The 20,785-nt window shown below is 36.7% G+C and overlaps 1 long non-coding RNA gene and 1 pseudogene across 2 annotated transcripts; both read left to right on the forward strand.

The window, feature by feature from the left end:
* Window positions 1-2,921: 2,921 nt before the first annotated feature.
* On the forward strand, window positions 2,922-4,981 carry LOC146886799 (uncharacterized). Its single transcript, XR_014994210.1, has 2 exons — window positions 2,922-4,405; window positions 4,546-4,981. It is a non-coding gene; the product is annotated as an uncharacterized LOC146886799 (long non-coding RNA).
* Window positions 4,982-14,808: 9,827 nt separating this feature from the next.
* Window positions 14,809-19,220, forward strand: LOC114181472 (putative disease resistance RPP13-like protein 1; annotated as a pseudogene). The gene is made up of 2 exons (XR_014994284.1): window positions 14,809-18,712; window positions 18,819-19,220. The product of XR_014994284.1 is annotated as a putative disease resistance RPP13-like protein 1 (transcript).
* The last annotated feature ends 1,565 nt before the right edge of the window (window positions 19,221-20,785 follow it).

The raw sequence follows: 20,785 nt of genomic DNA on the forward strand, positions 1-20,785 counted from the left end.
TAACTTTGGCATGGTGTAGGTTCGAACTTGGGTGGACTCAAATTTAACTTTCTTTTTGCTAAAAGGTTGTGTGGCTGAATATGAATAGATGAGAAAGACCTTAGCAGAAGGGTGTAGCTAAAAGGGGCTGAAAAACCATTAAGTGATGGGCCTTGAATAGAAATAAAAGTTAATTCCCGTTTTTTTTATTAACCAATTAGTAAGACCTATAAAAGGCAAAATTTGATAGGAGAATAGGTTTTTGGAAGATGTTTCTGAAAGCTTTAGAGGGAGGACGAAAATTTGGAGTGAAAGGAGAGTTGGGAGTGAAGTATTGAGGGTAATTGAAGTGGTGATTAAGGCAAGCCTTGGTGATCAAAGGAAATTCCCCAATTTCAGAAGTTAAGCAAGGGATTTTTCAGGTTAGGGGAGCTGAACCCGAATCTTAACTGTACTGCACTATTTTGTTTGATTGGTGATGAATTGTGGCCCTAAAATTCGTGCTATACTTGGGGGAATTCGGGGTTGTGGTTTTGGGGACTGTTGCATTAGGATTGGACCTAATAGTTTGCATATAATGGGATGGTATGTGGTGTATTCTGGGATATTGCAAAGTTGGGTGATTGCGGACTATTTTCGTGTCCAAATAATGCTTATGTGCCTATCTAAATTGTGCTTAAAGAATTGGTGTTGTTGAGATGTATTCTGGGTCACTAGTGCAGTGGGTGTGTGCGTGAATCAGTGTCAAAACCTGCAATTCTCGCTCAAGCGAGTCAGGCCCACCTAGGCGAGATATGTAGGGACGTGTATCCTCTATCTGCTCATGACCATCGCTCGGGCGGAGAGTTTTGGAGTTTGGGCGAGGGCTCATCTCGCTTAGGCGAGTGAGACTCGCCTAAGCAAGAAATCATGTGCATTTGTGTGGTTTGCTTGAACAACGTTGTCTTGAGCGGGAGTACGTCTCGCCCAGGCGAGACCCTCTCGCCTAAACGAGATCGCGAGGGAAGGTCTGTGGTGTTGAGGGACTCGTCGCCTAGACGAGGCACTTTTATTCTGGGCGAATGAGAGTCTCGCCCAAGCGAGCATGAGCTCGCTTAAGTGAGAATATGTAGGCTGTAGTGGTTCTGGATGCTTGCACAAGTTGGGGGTCTAGTCATGAGAGGTGGGCTGTAATGGTTAAACAAAAGTTCTAATTTAAGCAAGTAAGGGCGAAGAGGTACGTTTAAGGAAGATGTACCTGCTGTGTTTATAAGTCGAGATGAAACTTGTGAGAGGTGTTCTACGTGGCTTTTAAAATATCTTCTTGGTGGGCTTGTTGGTGTTCCATGGGTTGTGGCCCGGAACATATCTTTGAGTTGTGGCTCGGGATAAGGGTTAAGCACGTGGCATTCTATGGGTTGTGGCCTGGAATGACTTCCCTCGAGTTATAGCTCGGGATAGCGGATGAACACGAGGAACTTTGAGTTATGGCTCGGGTTGGCGAGTGTGCCAGTGTGAGTGTGCTGGCTGTGGCCAGTACGGATGGGTCCAATGGATTGCCCTCCTCAGTGGTCGTTGACGAGTTTGGTAGTCTTGGAACGTTACGGACTATGTTCGTATTTGGGAACTCCACCTGGCGTTACGGTGTGTGATCCGTAGCATGATTTCCGCACGTGCTCTATCGGTTGTGGCTAGTAGGTGTGGCAGCAAGGCACCTTGAGATGCTTACTAGAAGAGGTAGAACACTGCTAACATAGTTGTGGCCATGTGAAAGAAATGGGACGAGGTTGCTTGATGTACTTAATATACATGGTGGTGGCCATGTGGAGGGAAGGTAACGAGTCTTCCACTAGGTGCATCTGTGTACATGGTGGTGGCCATGTGATGGAAATGGAGTAAGGTTCTGTGGGAAAAGTAAGGATATTCTATATGTTTATGTGTCGCAACCAGAATCGCGACGAGAAGGCGAATCAAAAAAGAAACGGGTTTAAAAAAGATTTAGGAGTCGCCACCATAGTTATTCTGGAAAACTATGGAAAACCATAAAGATAAGACAAGTCTGCGAAAAACCATATTTTGGATTCGGGAGTCGGTTACACGTAGGGAAGGTGTTAGCACCCTATCTCGCCCGCCCAAGGGCGGTACCTTTAATTAAAAAATGCAAAGTTGATGTGGTTTTCAAAATATTAACTTTTCCCAAAAAATAATAAGACAAAAAAAAACTAAAAAGAAACAAAAATAATTTTTTTTGTTTTTTGGGCCCGACAAAGATTGACCTTGGTCCTACGTATTCTCATTAAAAATGAGAAATCAGGGTTACGTAATTCTTAAAAAGATATCTTGTTTAAAAACGTTGATGTTTTTGTATTTTGAAATTTTATATATTTTTTGGTGTTTTTGAATTATTTGAAAACATGTGTCATACGATGCGAGCGATCGGGCAGACACTAAAAGGAAAAGAAAATTATTTTAGTATTTTTTTAAATTATTTGGAAGAAAGTGTCACACGATGCGGGCGGTCGGACAGACACAATAAAAATGAAAGAGAACCATTTTTTGATTTTTTCTATATTTTAATTTTTATAATGTTCAAATATAATTGTTTTCTTTTTTTTAAATAAAATAAATAAAAATAAATAAATAAATAAGTAAATTTATAAAAGGATGAAAATATTTAAGATGGATAAAAGTGGAAAACAAAAAAGTAAGGGTGCACGAGTAATTGGTGGGGTGCACAAAGCAAATACAACAACAAACCCAAAAATACAAAGGCATGGGGTGCAGGAATATCACATGTAAGAGGTGCGTGAAGTAACAGGTGGGGTGCGTGCAGTAAATAAAGGAATGTGTTAAGGAAACGCAAAACAGAGTGTAAGAATTAAAAACGGGGGTACACGAAGGAGTTCCTAAAGCAAAGAGGGTGTAAAAAAACAATTAATACAATCCAAATAGGGGGTGCAGAACGTAAACAGTATTCTAGCCCAAAACGAAATAATGGTAGGTGCAAGGTGAAACTATGGGGGTGCAAGGCGAAAAAACAAAAAAAAATCGTGGCAAGTGAAACCAATTGACCTAAACCCTAGCTGCTGAAAAAAAAAAACAAGAGGCAAGTCACCTCCCTCTCTCCCTCTTGCGCCTGGAACCAAAACCATGACCAATCATCATCAACACCTCACTTACTCCGGCAGGCCAGGGACGCCGGCGACGACGCCGACCACCATCAACGACCACCTTCACCGTTGCATCACCACACCACCGCGGCGCCTATTGACGCCGGAGACGTCGCCCTCGTTCCCGGCGGCTCAACGACTCCCTTTCGCGCACGCATCCAACCCGAGATATCGTCTCCCCGCTGCAACCACCCAAAGACGGCGACAGCGACGCCACCACAGACCTTAACGAGAGCCCAGGATACGCGACCTTCACTCTCCCTCCTCCCAAGCACGACTCGAACGGCCGCTGCTCCGACGCCCAAAGCCACTGCCGACAATGCTCAGCTCACCGCGACCCAGACCGCCGTCGCAGCGCCGCTGTTGGGAACTAGGAACACCGCTGGAGATTCTAGTCCAGTTCCCTTCTCGCGTCAACGCGGCTCAACCCTAGCACCAGTTTGCACACGAGTCCTCTACGAGAAACCCTGACTCGCCGCCGGCGACTGCTTCAATTCGTTTTTTTTTTATCTCTTTGTTCCGATTGGATGTGGCTGTTTGGCACTGGAATTGGGGGTCTGTTCTTTGATTTTGCGCAGGTGAATGATAAAGATGAGAAAAAGATTAATTGATGGTGGAAGAGTGCGTGACGGTGATGGTGATTTTGGGAAGGATTGTTGTTTGTGTTGAGTGCGGCGGGAAGGTGGTGATAATTGGAGGACAGTGAATCTGTTTTTTTATTCTGGTTTTTTATGCAGGTGAATGTGAAAATGATGATGGAGGCTGATGGTTGGAATTTGAATGAAGGTGCTGGAGTTTGGAAAATGAATTAAGTGTGTATGGGGATTTTGTTTGGTGGAGGTGAGGGCGTGATGTTGATGATGGCGAGAGAGATGAATGTTGTTATGTGCAGTTTGTGGTTATGTGCAGGTTGTAGGAGAATGAAAATGTGTAGAATGGGGTCGTAGTCAATGTTAGGGTGTTGGGTATGCAGAGTATTGAAGAAGGAAGTGAAAGTGTTAGTGTAGGGGTTGGCTCTGACGACAAAGTGAAGCGTGAGTTGAATGGAGGACGGGTTTAGTGTATGTCTCGTTTTCAACCATTAATGCAACAACGGTCTCCACACATAAACATATTGGAATCGTGAACCAGTAACAGATCAAATACAACCAATCCAACACACAACTAACAACTAATCAAGTTGACACATAAGTATTGAAGGTACAAACGATGCTTACTTCTCGGAAGCTCCTGGTGGTGGTCTTGGTCTGTTCGTTCAAGATGCAAGTGTACCTCTTGTACATCCTCAATGCCTATGACAGTTCCTTTCTTCTCGCCCTCCTCTGTTCTGTTCTTCTTCTTTTTATCTCTCATTTTTGTTCTCTTTTTGTGCTCTCACCGTGTGTGCTTTTCTGATACTTGGAAGTTGCGTGTGTAGGTGGAGGAGAGTAGACTTTGGGTTGTTGTTCAGTGTGAGTAAGTGTTGGGCCTCCCAGGACAGATAAAGGAAACGTGTTATAGGAGAGAAAAAATCCTTGTTGGCGGTTGCGTGTTGATCATTGAGGAAACCACAAGAACGACAACTTTTTGATTAAAACAGAGGAGATGTATGAAGATTAATGCATGGAACCGAGGGTTAATGCATGAAATCTACGTGGAGAAGCGACAATGTAAGAGAGAGTTGCAGCGGGTAGGTTGTGCTGGTGCAGAGAAAAAAAGAAGCCTTTTTTGCATGTCTAGAAAATAAGTTGAGAGAGAAAACATGGGACCCGTGGCAATGTGGTAACGTGTGATTGGAAGAATCTTAGAGTGCAAAGAGAATAAAGGTGGGTGTAAAAAATAAGATGATATGAACATGATAGAAACTTGTTACACTTTTAACAGAATGAAAACAAGGTAAAAATAAAGAAAAAGAATGCTGCAGGTACATAAAAATGAATTAGGTTGTTACGAAAATGAAAATGGATATGCATAAAAAAATGGAAAACGACTAAATAAAAAAGAACAAGATAAAAAGCAAATATGAAATAAAAGTGCAGTAAAACATATTAAACTCAAAGAACATAAAATAAAACAACAAAATAAAAACGAAACTAAATAAAGAGAAAGAATAAAATAAAATAAAATAAGACAAAATAAAATAAAATAAAAAAGGTTAAAATGGATATAAAAATAATATAAGATAATAACAATAATAACATTAATAAAATAAAATAAAGTGAAATAAAAGCCATAAAATAAAAACAAAACGAACAAAACAAAAACAAGATGAAAATAAAGTTGAAATAAGATAAAAAGTAAAAAAAGAAATATATATTTATGCTCAATTAAATATTCATTTTTTGTATTATTTTTTTACTTTCTTCCTAATTATTATTTAGGTCAAAATTTATTTTTTTTATTTTTTACCCGGACGAAATTGGGTGTTAACATTATGGTCATGCAATATACACAAATAGTTGGTGCTATTGTTGCATTATTTGTATTGGTTATACATGTATATGTATGTTTGATATATTTTTGTGTGTTTTAATTGTTAGCTCACCCTATCTGCTTGTGTTTGGCGATAATCGTGTACGCGGTACACGTGAGCTGGTAATGATGCAGGTGGAGCTGGTGAGGTTTAGCTGCGGAGAGGGGATGATTATGGGAACTTTTATGTTTATGTCTTTGTTATTCCATTTTGAAAATCTGATGTAAAGGCTCATGGCCTACTTGACTAAACTCACCATTTTGTATTTGTGGACTTACTGGTAACTTAATGAACTTTTACATTTCCCGTGGTTTGGGGAAACGAGATATTATTATTAAATGAGATTTAATAAATGATGCTGACGTATTTAATTCTAATTTTTTTAATTCGTAATATCCGGGTGGGATGTTACAGTGGTGCCTCATCTAATGGACTTAATTCCATGAACCTCGAGGTGAGAGTTCATGGTGGTGCCTCAGCGGCAAGACATAATTCCACGAGGGTAACGTGGTGGTGCCTCAAGGCCAAGATGTAATTTCACGAAGGCCACGTGGTGGTGCCTCATGTAAGGATATAATTCCACGAAGGCCTCGTGGTGATGCCTCACTGCTAGGACATAATTCCACTGTCGCCTGGTGGTGCCTCATTATGCGTATCCGGATAGTCGAGTCTTGGGGTCTTAAATGATTTGGTAATCCATGTGTGAATGTCTGTTATTTATGTTTGATCCTGAAACTGCATGTTGACTGTGATGATATAAGATTCCTTTACACTAGCTTACCCTTTTGCTTGCTTGTATGTTGTGTGTGGCTTTCTCTATTGCGATGATCATCAATTTTATTGATGTGAGTAGACGTGAGAATCCCTGACATTGGTAATGATAGTAGAGACGCTGCAGCTTGAGGGTTGGACGGGTTTTGGGCTCACTATGGAGCCTACAACTGAAGAAGACCTAATAGTTTATGATTCTCTTTTTTTGGACAAGACCTTGTACTACCTTTAGAACTATTTCACTTTGTTTTAGGCAGTCTGGTGCCTCTTCTCTTTTATTATGGATATGTTTGGTGTACTGTGTACCTTCATATCCCAAACTCCATACTCTCTGATTATTCATGTATGCGACGCTTTATTAAATTGGTTTTATCTATTTAATTGGGACGTTACAAGCCTTATCTCAAATCTATCTCTTCAACTGAACACAGACTTAGTGAACTACGAATAATTAATTGTCCAAAAGTGGAGATGTTCCCAGTTGGAGGTTTGCCACCAAATGTAAAACCGGTGTCTCTTTCAAGTTTCAAACTTATGGCCTCCCTAAAAGAGACCTTGGGTACCAACATATGTCTTGTAAGCTTGTCTATTAAAAAGATGGATGTGGAGTTTTTTTTTCCCGATGAAGTTTTGCTACCACACTCTATCACTTTTATAAAAATCTTTGATTGCCCAAATCTTAAAATGATGGAGTACAAGGGTCTCTGCCACCTCTCCTCTTTCACACTTCATCACTGTCCCAACCTCCAATGCTTACCAGAGGATGGTCTCCCCAAATCGATCTCCTCTATTAAAATCTGGAATTGTCCATTGTTGGAACAATGTTGTTAGAATCCCGAAGGCCAAGACTGGAACAAGATTGCTCACATTGAAGACCTAAGTGTTGGCTCAAAAGTTTAAAATTAGATGTGCAATAATTCTCGTTTGTCTGCCTCTTCAACAGGTGTTGATACTCCACATTATCTCTCTACCTTTTCAATTACAATCTTGTTAGGCGAAAATATTTGACTATGTAAATGGAATTTACATTGTTGTGCTAATACATTCATCATTTTGTCTAATGATTTCTTTTGTTAGTTGTTGATTGTTAATTTTTAAACTAATGATTTAATTGGAAGCCGACATCTGCTGCTAATCGTATTTATCTTTGTACAACATTCCTATCTGAATCTGAAGGGAGTAGAAGACTAGGGATGGCAACGGGGCGGGGCGGGTACGGGTATCATGATCCCATCCCCATCCCCATAATAAAAATTCATCCTCATCCCCATCCCCAAACCCAACGGGTATACAACTTTTGACCCATCCCCATCCCCACCGGGTAACGGGTATTTTCTTATACCCATACCCATACCCATTTTTTTATTGTTCCATATATCAATTAAATATTTTTTATAAAAAAAATTTAAAAATCACACCAACGGAATCATGATACTATCAAAATATTCAATATTAAAATAACATACTCTTTTTGATTTTCATGATGTCAAATATTAAGAAAAATATTATAATAGTATAAATCTCAAATTAAAGTATCAAATAACAACTAAATAAAATTCAAATAATTATATAAAAGCTAAAAAATTACACATTACTAAAATTTTATAATAACCAAAATATTTATTAATTTTACAAATGATCAGTGGTTTCATTTGCATTCGATCCACCTACACATAGAAAAAAAATGAAAAATTAGATATGATATAATAATTGAAATTGAAAATTTTAATTACTAGAATATAATGTACCTTCTTCATCAGATTCATTTTCACTCATGAGAACATCTTTTCCTTTTAATTTTTTAACACCTACAAACACCAAATGTAGAATATTAGATGAGAATTCACAAAAAATACTAACAAAAAATATTAATAAATTTGAGTAACTTACCTAGATGGTTTGAGTTCCATATCCAACTTCATGTACACATCAAAGCCTCTATAGTAATATGATGAAGTCGACTACGGTGAGAAGTTAATATCTGACCACCAGTACTAAAAGCAGATTCAGAAGCTACAGTTGTTATTGGAATAGCTAAAACATCCCTTGCAATTGCTTGAAGGGTTGGAAACTTTAACCCATTTGTTTTCCACCATGATAGGATATCAAATTCTTGTGTAACCGGTAAATTATCTTCTTCCAAGTAATAATCCAACTCTGTTTTCATAACTGTAGTTCTAGATTTTTTCTTTTTTGCCATAAACTCTAAAAATTCATTCGCATCATTATCAACATCCTTTCCCAACTCCAATGATGTAGCTCTATAAGAAGAAGTTTCATTCTTTTTTTATTGATATTCCAAAACCAAATCATAGCACATTTGACGAATCCTACTAAGTTTCAGATCAAAATCATTACCATACAATTTATAAAAATAATATTCTAACATGTCCATCTTGTACCTTGGATCTAAAACTGAAGCAATTGCCAATATGTTATATAACAAAAAACAAAGAGAATGAGAAATATGTTATATATATATATATATATTTATAGATATATATTTATTTTAAGTATATATTATATTATATTATATAATAATATAAATATAATAATATATATTATATTATTATGTATATATATTATATGTATATACGTAGATATTTTATGCTTTTATATATATATATATATATATATATTTCTTTTAAATTTTTATAAATTTGTAATGTTATAAATTTGTTTATAAAAGATCTCACTAGTTAAATGATTAATTTGTTTTATACGTATATATTATATATATTATATTATATTATTATGTATATATATTATATGTATATTATATTATATTATATTATATTATATTATATTACATGTATATGTGTAAATATATATATATATATATATAAAAGTATATTTTATTTATATGTATATATACTATATTATATTATATTATATTATATTATATTATATTATATTATATTTTATGTGTAAATATATTATTTATTTATATATATTTTTTAGATTATTTAATAAATTATAAATAGTTTAGTAATTTAAGCGGGGACGGGTATTTGGGCGGGTATATATATATCCCCATCCCTAGTTGAAAATTTCGGGTATTACCCATACCCATACCCATACCCAGTCAAAGCGGGGATTCCCCGTCAAAACGGGGACGGGTTCGGGTGATACCCACGGGCACGGGTTTATTTGCCATCTCTACAGAAGACACCTTTATCGGCTGACCCTTGACTTGATTCTAAGCTGGACACTGAACAGAGTAAGTAGTTGTTCAGGGACATTCTTCTTGAAACAAATACAATTGTGAAAATGCAAGTACTTTTATACTTCCTTTTAGAGTAAGTAGTTGTTCAGGGACATTCTTCTTGAAACAAATACAATTGTGAAAATGCAAGTACTTTTATACTTCCTTTTCTTGGGACTTGAACATGTATCTATTCTCATCTTGTTGAATTTAAATTCTCTATTGATTTTTTTTGTGTTATTTGTCTGTTATACTTTTAAAATACACTGATAATGACTGATATCTCAAAAAATAATGTGTTTTTAATACTTAATAGAGAACAGAAAAAAAAAAATAAACAGAAAAACTGGACTTAGTTTTGGGAATTGGCATTAAAACAGTGGACATTACAATAATAGCTTTCACTACTTACGTTACAATTTTCTTCCCCAACTTTCCATTTATTTACTAAATTTGCAGGGGCAGGATTTTATGTAGTTGTCAGAAAACATGTAAAGTTTGTGTAATTGTTGAACTGTAAAACGTGTACGTGTTTGTTATTGGAAAGGATAATGATACTTAGATATTTTACAATTTTAGATAAATGATCTCTACATAAATATCTAGATTCCCCCTTTAATGTGATACACATGACAGTATAAAACAAAACCATTGTCTCCTCATCTAGTTTCTGCCCTGCATGGATTTTACTTGCTATCAGAAGAATAAAAATGTTGTCTTGTGTGAATATTCAAAGCAAAGGACGCTTATATACTTATTGGAGGAATCATAAATGTAAATAAATAGAAGGCAAAACCATTTTTCCACAATATGCCACATGATTGTTGTTAAGTTTTGGAAATATGACACAGCCAACGCCCTTTAGAGGTTTTGATTTTATTATATGATATTTTGTAGTTATATTTTGGTTATCATCTCTTCTCATATCATGTTTATTATAAAGGATTATTGCAAGAAATTTAAAATAAAATAAGGAGAGAAAAATTTGCTAGTGTATATATCACATCAACTAAAACCTTTGATGAGACACAAGATGAAGTGAAGAAGTTAGACTAATTGCATAACTAGTCTATTGATGGTTTTCTTATTTTAGAATAATCTTTCTTGTTTTACACGATGGAGAATGAAAAATTTTGATGGAACAGAGTCATCACATATAGAAAACATTATCATATGACATCTAAGTTTAAGAATGACGAGGAAATTAAAAGAATCATTCTACCATAATCTCAATCATTATTTCTAAATTTATAATAGTTTTATTTGAATCACAAAAATAATATATTTTTTTTCAATCAAACTACCTTTATGAGGAAAACAGAAAAATAAGAGGAAACTAACCTAAGCTACCATATTTTTTTTTTGTCTAGGAAATTAAAAGATCATAAGGTTAAAGTGGAGTTGGAGCCATGAGTTGGTGTTTCGCATTGGGTATAAATAAACATGTTAGGAGAAAAGACTCATAAACCAATAAACCAATGTCTATGGCTATGCATCGAATGTGTCTTGATTTATTGGAGTTTTACATGATTTGTAACTGTAACGTCCCATTTAATTAATACACGTAATTAAAGAAACGTCACACAATTATAATATAACGAGGCAGTCTTAGAGTTTAAGTATAACACCATACAGACCAAGGCATACCGCGATGCCACCAAAAGAAAAAAGAGGAAACATATTAAACAATTTACTAGGTTTACAAGAGAAATATAAAGGCAGACAAGTACATGGGCCGTAGCCCCAAAGATAGCCCAAGAAGAACAGAAAGTCCAGCCCGAAGAGGCTAAGCAGCAGATTCGTCTCTCCCCTGTTGACCACGATTACCTCTCGCATCTGCTCCCATCAATAAAATTGATGATCATCGCGAAGATAGAAGAACAACATACAAAGCAACCAAAAAGTAAGGGTAAGCTAGAGCCAACATATTTACCATGCAATCAAATGTACTTTCATAATTCAGTGTTCACACATACAATATACGTCTATCACCCAAGCATGTTATGATCCTTCAATCAATACACTAAGACTCGACTCATCCTGATACATATAGCCTGGTCGAATTCAGCGGATGCTTGCGCTTGTGGTGGATACCTCTACTCACCCCCGAGCTGCTCACCCCCGAGCTAAGTGTTACAAGTGTTATAATGAATCAATTTCCCTCACACACAAGGTTAGTCCTTAATGAATTTCAGGCCTCCTACTACTCTCACCACATGAGTCAGTCCGCTCTAAGTGAGACTAACTCACCCCTTAGAGTGTTAGGATGCAACCTTACCTTGAATCCTTACCAGACCATATAGATGAGGCACCACCATGGACACCCACTAACAGGGGTCATGGAATTATGTCCCGACCACTGAAGCACGACCCTGAAAGTCTCACCTAGAGACTCCAAGGAATTACGCACTGACACAGACCAACATGATAAACAACTAAGAATTTTCACATACATTACACATAATATTTCATACCATCATCCGTAAACAAATCCTCATTTCCTAACATGCCGAATCAATACCAACTCGTTATTCCCAACCAAGAGTAAAGTGTTTCTCCTCATACCAAAATCATGCCACTGGTTTACCAACCATCAAGATCCATTGTTGCTCATGCCACTGGTTTACCAACCATCAAGATCCATTGTTGCTCATGCCAAATTTGTGACCACACGCACATATATATGTATCCAACTTCTCATGTACAACTCATATAGAAATCATGCAAAGCTCACAATCACCCACATATAATCTCTTCCCAATCATGCATATTCATCCCCATCAAGCCATCATACAATAACCCACATAAACACAATTTAAACATCCAATCACAGAGAACACAACATCTCGGGACGCATCCTCGCCCAGCTCCTCGTTCAGTCTAGAGGGTCTCGCTCAGGCGAGTTCTCCTCTGCCTAGGCGAGAGCTCGACAAAGAGTACAGTGGCCCATGCGTAATCTTGCTTATGTGAGACCCCTTCCGCCTAAGCGAGACATCTGCTCGCTCAAAAATACGTTCGGGTCACCTGGGCGACCACTCGCGCAGAAAGCACTGGGCGAGCCTCTACACATCTCGCCTGGGCGAGGCAAGCTCGCCTGGGCGAGACTATCAGTGTCCGCTATTGTTCGCACCTGCACAACGCATACACACACACCCAACAGAGGTTCCAGCCAGTCCAGACACTCATAGCAGCACACAATCTCAAAGAATCCACAAACCACAACGATACAAGCCAAATCACACCACATGAAGACGTTCTAGCTTCCCTTACCTAGAATGAGCTAGTTTTAAGTGCCTCGACACCGAACAACGGAGTACCACAGCTCTAGGAGAAGGTCGCAAAGCTGGAAAAACGAATAGAGAGTGTTTACTACGGAGACTCTAACACTACACACGAAAAGTAGGACCATAGATTTTAGAAGCATGGATTGGAAACACTTACGTGGGTCAAGAACGGAGTCAAGCGGAACGCGAACTGAAGGTGTGCTCTGGAACCCTAGCAGATGCGGCAGCAGCTCAAAGGGAAGGGAAATCTGTTTTTACGAAAATGAGCTCAAATTAGGGTTTGGGCACTTTAGGTCAGAAACGAATTGGGTCGGCTCCCCTTAGGCCAAAAGATTGGACAGTCTATGAAATAAAACAAAACGGGAGATATTGGGCCTTACAATAACACTCGATTTTTGTCGCTTTCCTATTTGTAACACTCCATTTAAAATTCATTTTTTACAAAATTAAAATTAATTAAGTATAAATATTTTTACAAAAATTAACTATTAATATTTATATTAAAATTTAATGATAAAAGTCATTTTTAAGTTATTTTTAATAAAAAAAATTATGACTATAACATTCATACAAATAAAAATTTTAGTTTAAAATTAGTGAGAGACAATATTGTTCTATTTTAAAAAAAAAAGTAATAATTAACAAAACATGAATACTTAATAAAAAGTAATTAATAAAGTAATATGTTAAAAAGTCATTTTTAATAAATTTGATCCACAATTGGAGAGAAACAATATAAATATCAATACCTAATTTTGTAAAAATATTTATAGTCAATTAGTTTTAATCTTATAAAAGATGAATTAAAAAAATATTTTAATTATTAAAAAAATTTGGGACAAAATTGAATCAGATACACATAAGTAGATATTAGATTGAAGCAGAAAACATATATGAGGACTAAATTGAAATTAACACAATGACATTTGATGGTGACACTGACATATAGGCATTGCATTGCCATGTGACACTGATAGTGCCACGTGTCAAACTGGGGACATGACATATGACATTTTTTTCTTGCAAAAAAAATTAAAAATTAAAAAAAAAGTAAAAAAAATTAAAAAAAATCAAAAAAACCTCATACTGACATGTGGCAAGCCGTTAACGACATTAATAATTGTTGCCTAAAAAGACCTAATTGAATCATTTGTTCAAAAGTTGGAATCCAATTGACACTCTTTTAAAAGCGGGTACTACATTGACACACCAAAGTGGGTACCATCCGAGTAATTAAACCTTATTGTAAAAAACATTATCACTTTATTTAAATCTCAAATAAAAAAGAAACTTCATGTCTTACGTCTACAATATAACTTGACAAAATTGAAAACAAATAACAATAAAATTTGTAAGACGGCCTAAACATCAATCGGTCTTGCCCAACTCTCACTTTTCATCATTGTGCATCTTTCTCTACACATATACAATCATCTACTTCTGTATAAGGTACAATCGATCATCGCAAGTAGAAACAAGAAATGCAAGTGTAAACACCTAATTTCATCCGGACAAATAAAGGTTATTAGAAAAAGAAAAAACAATCATAAATAGATTTTTAATTATTAATAAATAAAAGTTTCTTAAAAAAATAATTTGCCTTTTTGGATTTAAAAATATAAAAAGATTAAAAAGTTAATTAAGAAAATTAAAGAATAAGAAAAATCATTTTACAAATAAAGGATAAAGGAAAAGCAAACAAAATAAATAAAATAGTTTTCAACACAAGAAAATAGGAGAAAAGAGAAGTATGGCGTAGCTTTTGTTAGGCCTAAATCTCTTGAAAGAAAGATTTTTGTTTACTGTTTGCCACCCTTTTTTTACATCTCTCGCAAGCCCATCTTTTTAATCTTCCACTCCACCCACTTCAATTCATTATTCTCCATAAGTCCATTTTTATTGACTTCCTCACACTCCTATATATTTTCTATGTACACTAGACATACAAAACCCTCCCAATCACGAGACAGAAAATCCCAAGCTCTCCACCTCATTGTTTGAAAATCTGCATGTGACTACGTCATGTGCAATGTCCTCTTGTTTGGGAAACAATCGATCAGATATTTTGTGCTAAGTCAGTCAAAATATCCATTCAAATACGTACCTTTATCTTAGTCAAAGTCAGTGATTCAATCGTTCATCAAATGCAGTTCTGAATTCCAATGAAAACTCAACAGGCACTGTTCCAAGCCATTGTCATGACCTGCGATTGAAGTTACTCATTTCAATTCATCCACACCATTTCCTATTCCTACCATGGCAGCAGCATGCGTTGGTGGTGCTCTTCTTTCTGCTTTTCTGCAGGTTGCATTTGACAGGGTAACCTCTCCTAAACTTCTACACTTCTTTCGTGGAAGAAAGCTTGACGAAGCACTCCTCAGAAAACTCAACATCAAACTGTTGTCCATCAATTCTCTCGCTGATGATGCAGAGCAAAAGCAGTTCATGGATACACGTGTCAAGGCATGGCTTTCTGCTGTCAAAGATGCTGTGTTTGATGCAGAGGATCTCTTGGATGAAATAGACTACGAACTCACCAAACGTCAAGTGGAAGCTGAGTCTGAATGTCAAAGCCTCAGTAACAAGGTATCAAGTTTCTTCAATTCTACTTTCAGTTCATTTAACAGGAAAATCGACTCAGGCTTGAAACAAGTCCTTGAGAACCTAGAATATCTTGCCAGCCAAAAGGGTGATCTTGGTTTGAAAGAGGCTACTTATTTTGGTCTTCAACCAGGCAGTGTCAGTGAAGTGCAACAAAAATTGCCATCAACTTCTTTGGTGGCTGAAAATGTTATTTATGGAAGAGATGATGACACAGAAACTATCTTTAATTGGCTCACATCTGAAACTCACAATCATAACCAGTTATCAATACTTTCTATTGTGGGTATGGGTGGAGTGGGTAAGACCACACTTGCCCAACATGTGTACAATGATCCAAGGATGGAGGAGGTTCATTTTAGCATCAAAGCTTGGGTTTGTGTTTCAGATTATTTTGATGTTATGGTGGTGACAAGTACAATTCTTGAGGCAATCACTAAATCCAAAAATGATAGCAGAAACCTAGAAATGGCTCATGGAAGACTGAAAGAAAAATTGTCTGGGAAAAAATTCTTTCTCGTTTTGGATGATGTGTGGAACGAAAGACGAGATAAATGGGAAGCTGTGCAAACTCCTCTTAATTTTGGGGCAACCGGAAGTAAAATTCTCGTAACAACACGTAGCGAGAAAGTTGCTACTACAATGTGGTCAAGTAAAGTGCATCGCCTGATGCATTTACAAGAAGATCATTGCTGGGATGTTTTTGCAAAACATGCATTCCAAGATGATCATCCTCAATTGAATGCTGAGATGAAGGATATTGGCATAAAGATAGTTAAAAAGTGTAAAGGATTACCTATAGCCCTGAAAGCAATTGGAAGTCTTCTGCACACAAAGTCATCTTTTTCAGAATGGGAATGTGTACTGGAAAGTAAGATATGGGACTTACCGAGAGAAGAGAATGAAATTATGCCTGCTCTTTTACTGAGTTATCATCACCTTTCTTCGCATCTCAAGAGGTGTTTTGCTTATTTTGCTCTATTTCCCAAAGATTACAAGTTTGACAAGGAGAGTATAATTTTGTTGTGGATAGCTGAAAATTTTCTACACTGTCCTCAACATAATAAGAGCCCAGAAGAAATTGGTGAATTGTACTTTGATGATCTATTATCAAGGTCTTTCTTTCAACGGTCAAGCGGATTGGAATCATGTTTTGTCATGCATGACCTTCTCAACGATTTGGCAAAATATGTTAGTGGAGATATATACTTCAACTTAGAAGTTGATAAAGCATTATCGATACCAGAAAGGGCTCGTCATTTTTCATTTGCAATCAATGACGTTAAGTATTTTGACAGTTTATATGATGCGAAAAGGTTGCGCACATTTATTCCACTTCCTACATTTATAAAATTGTCCCCTCTAAACGATCCATGGCAATGCAAGGTTTCATTTCATGAGTTGTTCTCCAAGTTTAAGTTCATACACACCTTATCTTTGCTATGTTGCTCTGGCCTCCTAGAGGTGCCTGACTCGATAGGTGATCTTAAACATCTACGTTCTTTAGACCTTTCCTGTACTCATATAAGAAAACTACCCGATTCAAGTTGTTTGCTCTATAACTTGCAAATACTAAAGCTTAACTATTGTCTCCTTTTGAAGGAGTTGCCTTCGAATTTGTACAAACTCAGCAATTTACGTTGCCTTGAATTTATAGGTACTTCAGTGAGAAAGATGCCAATGCATATGGGGAAGTTGAAGAATCTCCAAGTACTGAGTTCGTTCTATGTTGGCAAAAGTAGCGGTATTCAACAGCTAGTAGGGCTCAATCTTCATGGAGGGCTTTTAATTGGTGATATGCATAATATTTTGAATCCCTCAGATGCTTTACAAGTAGATTTGAAAAATAAAAAGCACCTTGTAAAGCTAGAGTTAGAATGTAATTCGAACCAAATCCCTGACAATCCAAGGAAAGAAAAACAAGTACTCGAGTATCTACAACCTCCCAAACACAAAGAATTTCTCAATCAGTCACTATGGTGGTACACAATTTCCAAGTTGGTTATCTGATAGTTCCTTATCAAACGTGGTGTCATTAAGATTGATAGGTTGTAAATATGTTCTGCAATTGCCTCCCCTTGGGCTTTTGCCATTCCTCAAGGAGCTGACAATTATAGAGCTTGATGGGATAGTGGGTGTTGGTGCTGAGTTCCATGGGAGTAGCTCTTCTTCATTTACATGCTTGGAAACATTGTATTTCTATAATATGAAGGAGTGGGAAGAATGGGATTGTGAAACTCCTTTCCCACGTCTTCAACATCTTTCTATAGTACATTGCCCCAAGCTCAAAGGGCTGCCAAACCAACTTCTTCACGTAAAGCAAATAATTATCTGTGAATGTGAAAGGTTCACCATTAGCGGACACAACACGGAATCATCAACCCTGGAAAGGATAGGGGATACCATAAATAATAATTCTCTTGAAGTCTTACACATTTATTCTTGTCTGTACATTAATATTCCATTGAGACTTCGCTACAATTTACTTGTAACACTGGATATAGATGGAGGCTTTGACTCTCCAATGACCTTTCCTCTAGATTTCTTCCCAAAACTTTGTTCACTCAAACTCAGGTGTTGTAATCTGCAAATGATTTCACAGGATCACACTCATAATCATCTCAAGGATCTGGATATCAGCAAATCACCTCAATTTGAATCATTTCCCATGGAAGGATTATCTGCCCCCAAGCTAGTAAAATTTAGTATTAAAGAATTGAAGAACTTGAAATTATTGCCTAAACGCATGGATATCCTCCTTCCATCTCTTACAGACATACGAATATTAGATTGTCCACAAGCGGAGTTGTGCTCTGATGGAGGTTTGCCATCAAATCTAAATACCATGGATCTCTCAGACTGCTCCAAATTTATGGCCTCAATGAAAATGGCTTTGGGAGCCAACAACTCTCTAGAAGTCTTGTCTGTTCAAAAATTGGATGTGGAGTCTTTTCCTGATGAAGGTTTCTTGCCTTTCTCTCTTACTTCTCTGGAAATCAGTAACTGTTTAGATCTTAAAAACCTTGACTACAGTGGTCTTTGTCACCTCTCCTCTCTTCAGGAATTGTTGTTGTTTAACTGCCCCAACCTCCGATGTTTACCAGAGGAGGGCCTGCCAGAATCCATTTCAGAACTTAAAATTGTTGGTTGTCCATTGCTTGAACAGTGTGGTCTGAAACCAAAAGGCTTAGACTGGGAAAAGATTGTTCACTTGAAAACATAGTGATTGAAGATGTGAGACATGAACTTGAAGTTTGAAATCACACATCAGGTAGTTGCTTGAAGTTTGAACCTTTTGAAATACAATCTTGGGCTATTGCCATATACTTCAGATCAAATTACTGATTTCCATTAGTCACTTTGTTTCCAATTCATAGGATGGCAGCAGAATTTGTTGGTGGTTGACAAGCTGGCTTCCCCTAAAGTTTTTAGACTTTTTTTTTTGGAAGAAAACTTGATAAGAAGCTACTGGGAAACTTGCACATCACACTGCACTCCATCAATGCTCTAGCTGGTGATGCAGAACAGAAACAGTTCAAAAATCCACGCTATAAAACATGGCTTTTTGATGTGAAAGAGGTCATGTTTGATGCAGAGGATCTTTGGGATAAAAGAGACTATCAACTCACCAGATGCGAAGTGGAAGCTGAATCTCAAATTCTAACTTTCATCTTAATAATTTAGCAGCTTAAAAAAAGTGAATGCACCTTATTTTAACCAACACTTTAGCCGAGTTTAACTTAGATCAAAGGAATTAATCTCCAATAATTAAATTCAAGCAATGCATATGGAAAATTGCATCCAGTAATTCGGTACTGCACCAATTTCACGCATTGTGAAAGAATAAAGAAAAATAGTATTATTGATTATGAAGTGATGATTTACTATATAACCCATTAGAGGGCTATTTATACAGAGAAGGAAAATAACAAACAACAAAATTGAAATAAGTAACTTGAAGTAAGTTAAGTAACAAACTACATACAGCATTAGAACACAAAGAACAATACCTTCCATCTTGATATTTTCAGTTCTCTGCTTGGAAAGTATGTTAAGAAAACCATTATGAGGTGATTTTGTAAAGATGTCAACCAACTCATAATGTTTTAAAATTTGGATTCTTTGTTGAGTTTTTTATATTGTTCCTTTGTTGTGTCTTCTGTTAGGCTAATGAAAATAATACGTCTTGAAAAGTTCCATATCGTCTAGGATAAGCGAGGGAGTGAGTGTTGGTGAATATATAATGGACTCTAAGTCCATGGTGTCAAAGGCATTTTAAGCTTATACTTGACTTTTCTTATACTCTTCTAGTAGAGTGTTTTGAGTTAAATTATTACTTTGGAGAGTGTGAGTGTACTTGGAGTTAAAGGGCATGGTAAGTGGTCTGTGTTGTACAAATTCACAGTGTTATTCTTTGGTTGTCTTTAGACAACAATCATGATTTTTTTTCAATTTTGGGGTTTCGACATTATATCTTTGTGTAACCTTGTTTTAATCTTATTTCTCTATTAGTAAAGCGATTCTTAGGAGTAAAGATGATAATTTTCTTAATTGATGATGCATTTTTTTCCAACAAGTGATATCAAAGAGTTATTGTTCGATAGGATTTTTTCTTAGTATGCTATGTGGTTGCAATTTAGTCTGATCTCCCACATAAGAAAAGATTAAGTCCTTGTTTGTTAGAGAGTCATCCTTGTTTATTGAAGTTGTAATGAGAAATTTGATGGAAGGATCATTGTCAACATCGTGTTGGTGTGGAGAATCTACAGTCAGGTTCTAAGAGGTGCAAGGACGGTGAATCATGCCAGATTTGTAAAGGAGCTTGTGTTTTCTGGCAACTGTTCTCTTGGATTTGCAGTGGAGGTCGTTGTTGGTGCTTGTGAGTGGCTCAATGAATTTCGTGCTTTACAAATTTTGCTTCGATTGTTCATGCATTGTAGCTCGTGGATTTGGGTTGAGGCGTTTGTGGATCTACACGAGATGGAGCTCAGGTTTTCAATGATCTATGTGTAGTGGATCCGCGTTGTGGTTAACGCTCTCCAACAAGGCATATGAAGGTTGCGAGATGTAGTGAATTTTCCAGTGGCGTTTGTCTAGTGATGGTGGAGGTTTGATCTCCAACGATAATGTTTCATGGCTCACGTGGTGGTGTTACATCGCCAACAATGTTACGCGGTGGGGGCACGATTGGGTTGTAGATATGCTTGATGAAGAAGGAGATGACGTGACAACTCTTGGTTGGTCAGATTTGAAAGTGGAAGACCATGACACATGGAAACTCCTGGTTGGGCAGATTATGAGTGTTAGGATAAATTTTTCTAGCAGTAATTTTATACACGAGCAT

Source organism: Vigna unguiculata, chromosome 4, assembly GCF_037176805.1.
Source record: "Vigna unguiculata cultivar grain cowpea cultivar isolate G323 ecotype 2 chromosome 4, ASM3717680v1, whole genome shotgun sequence".
Lineage (NCBI taxonomy): Eukaryota > Viridiplantae > Streptophyta > Magnoliopsida > Fabales > Fabaceae > Vigna > Vigna unguiculata.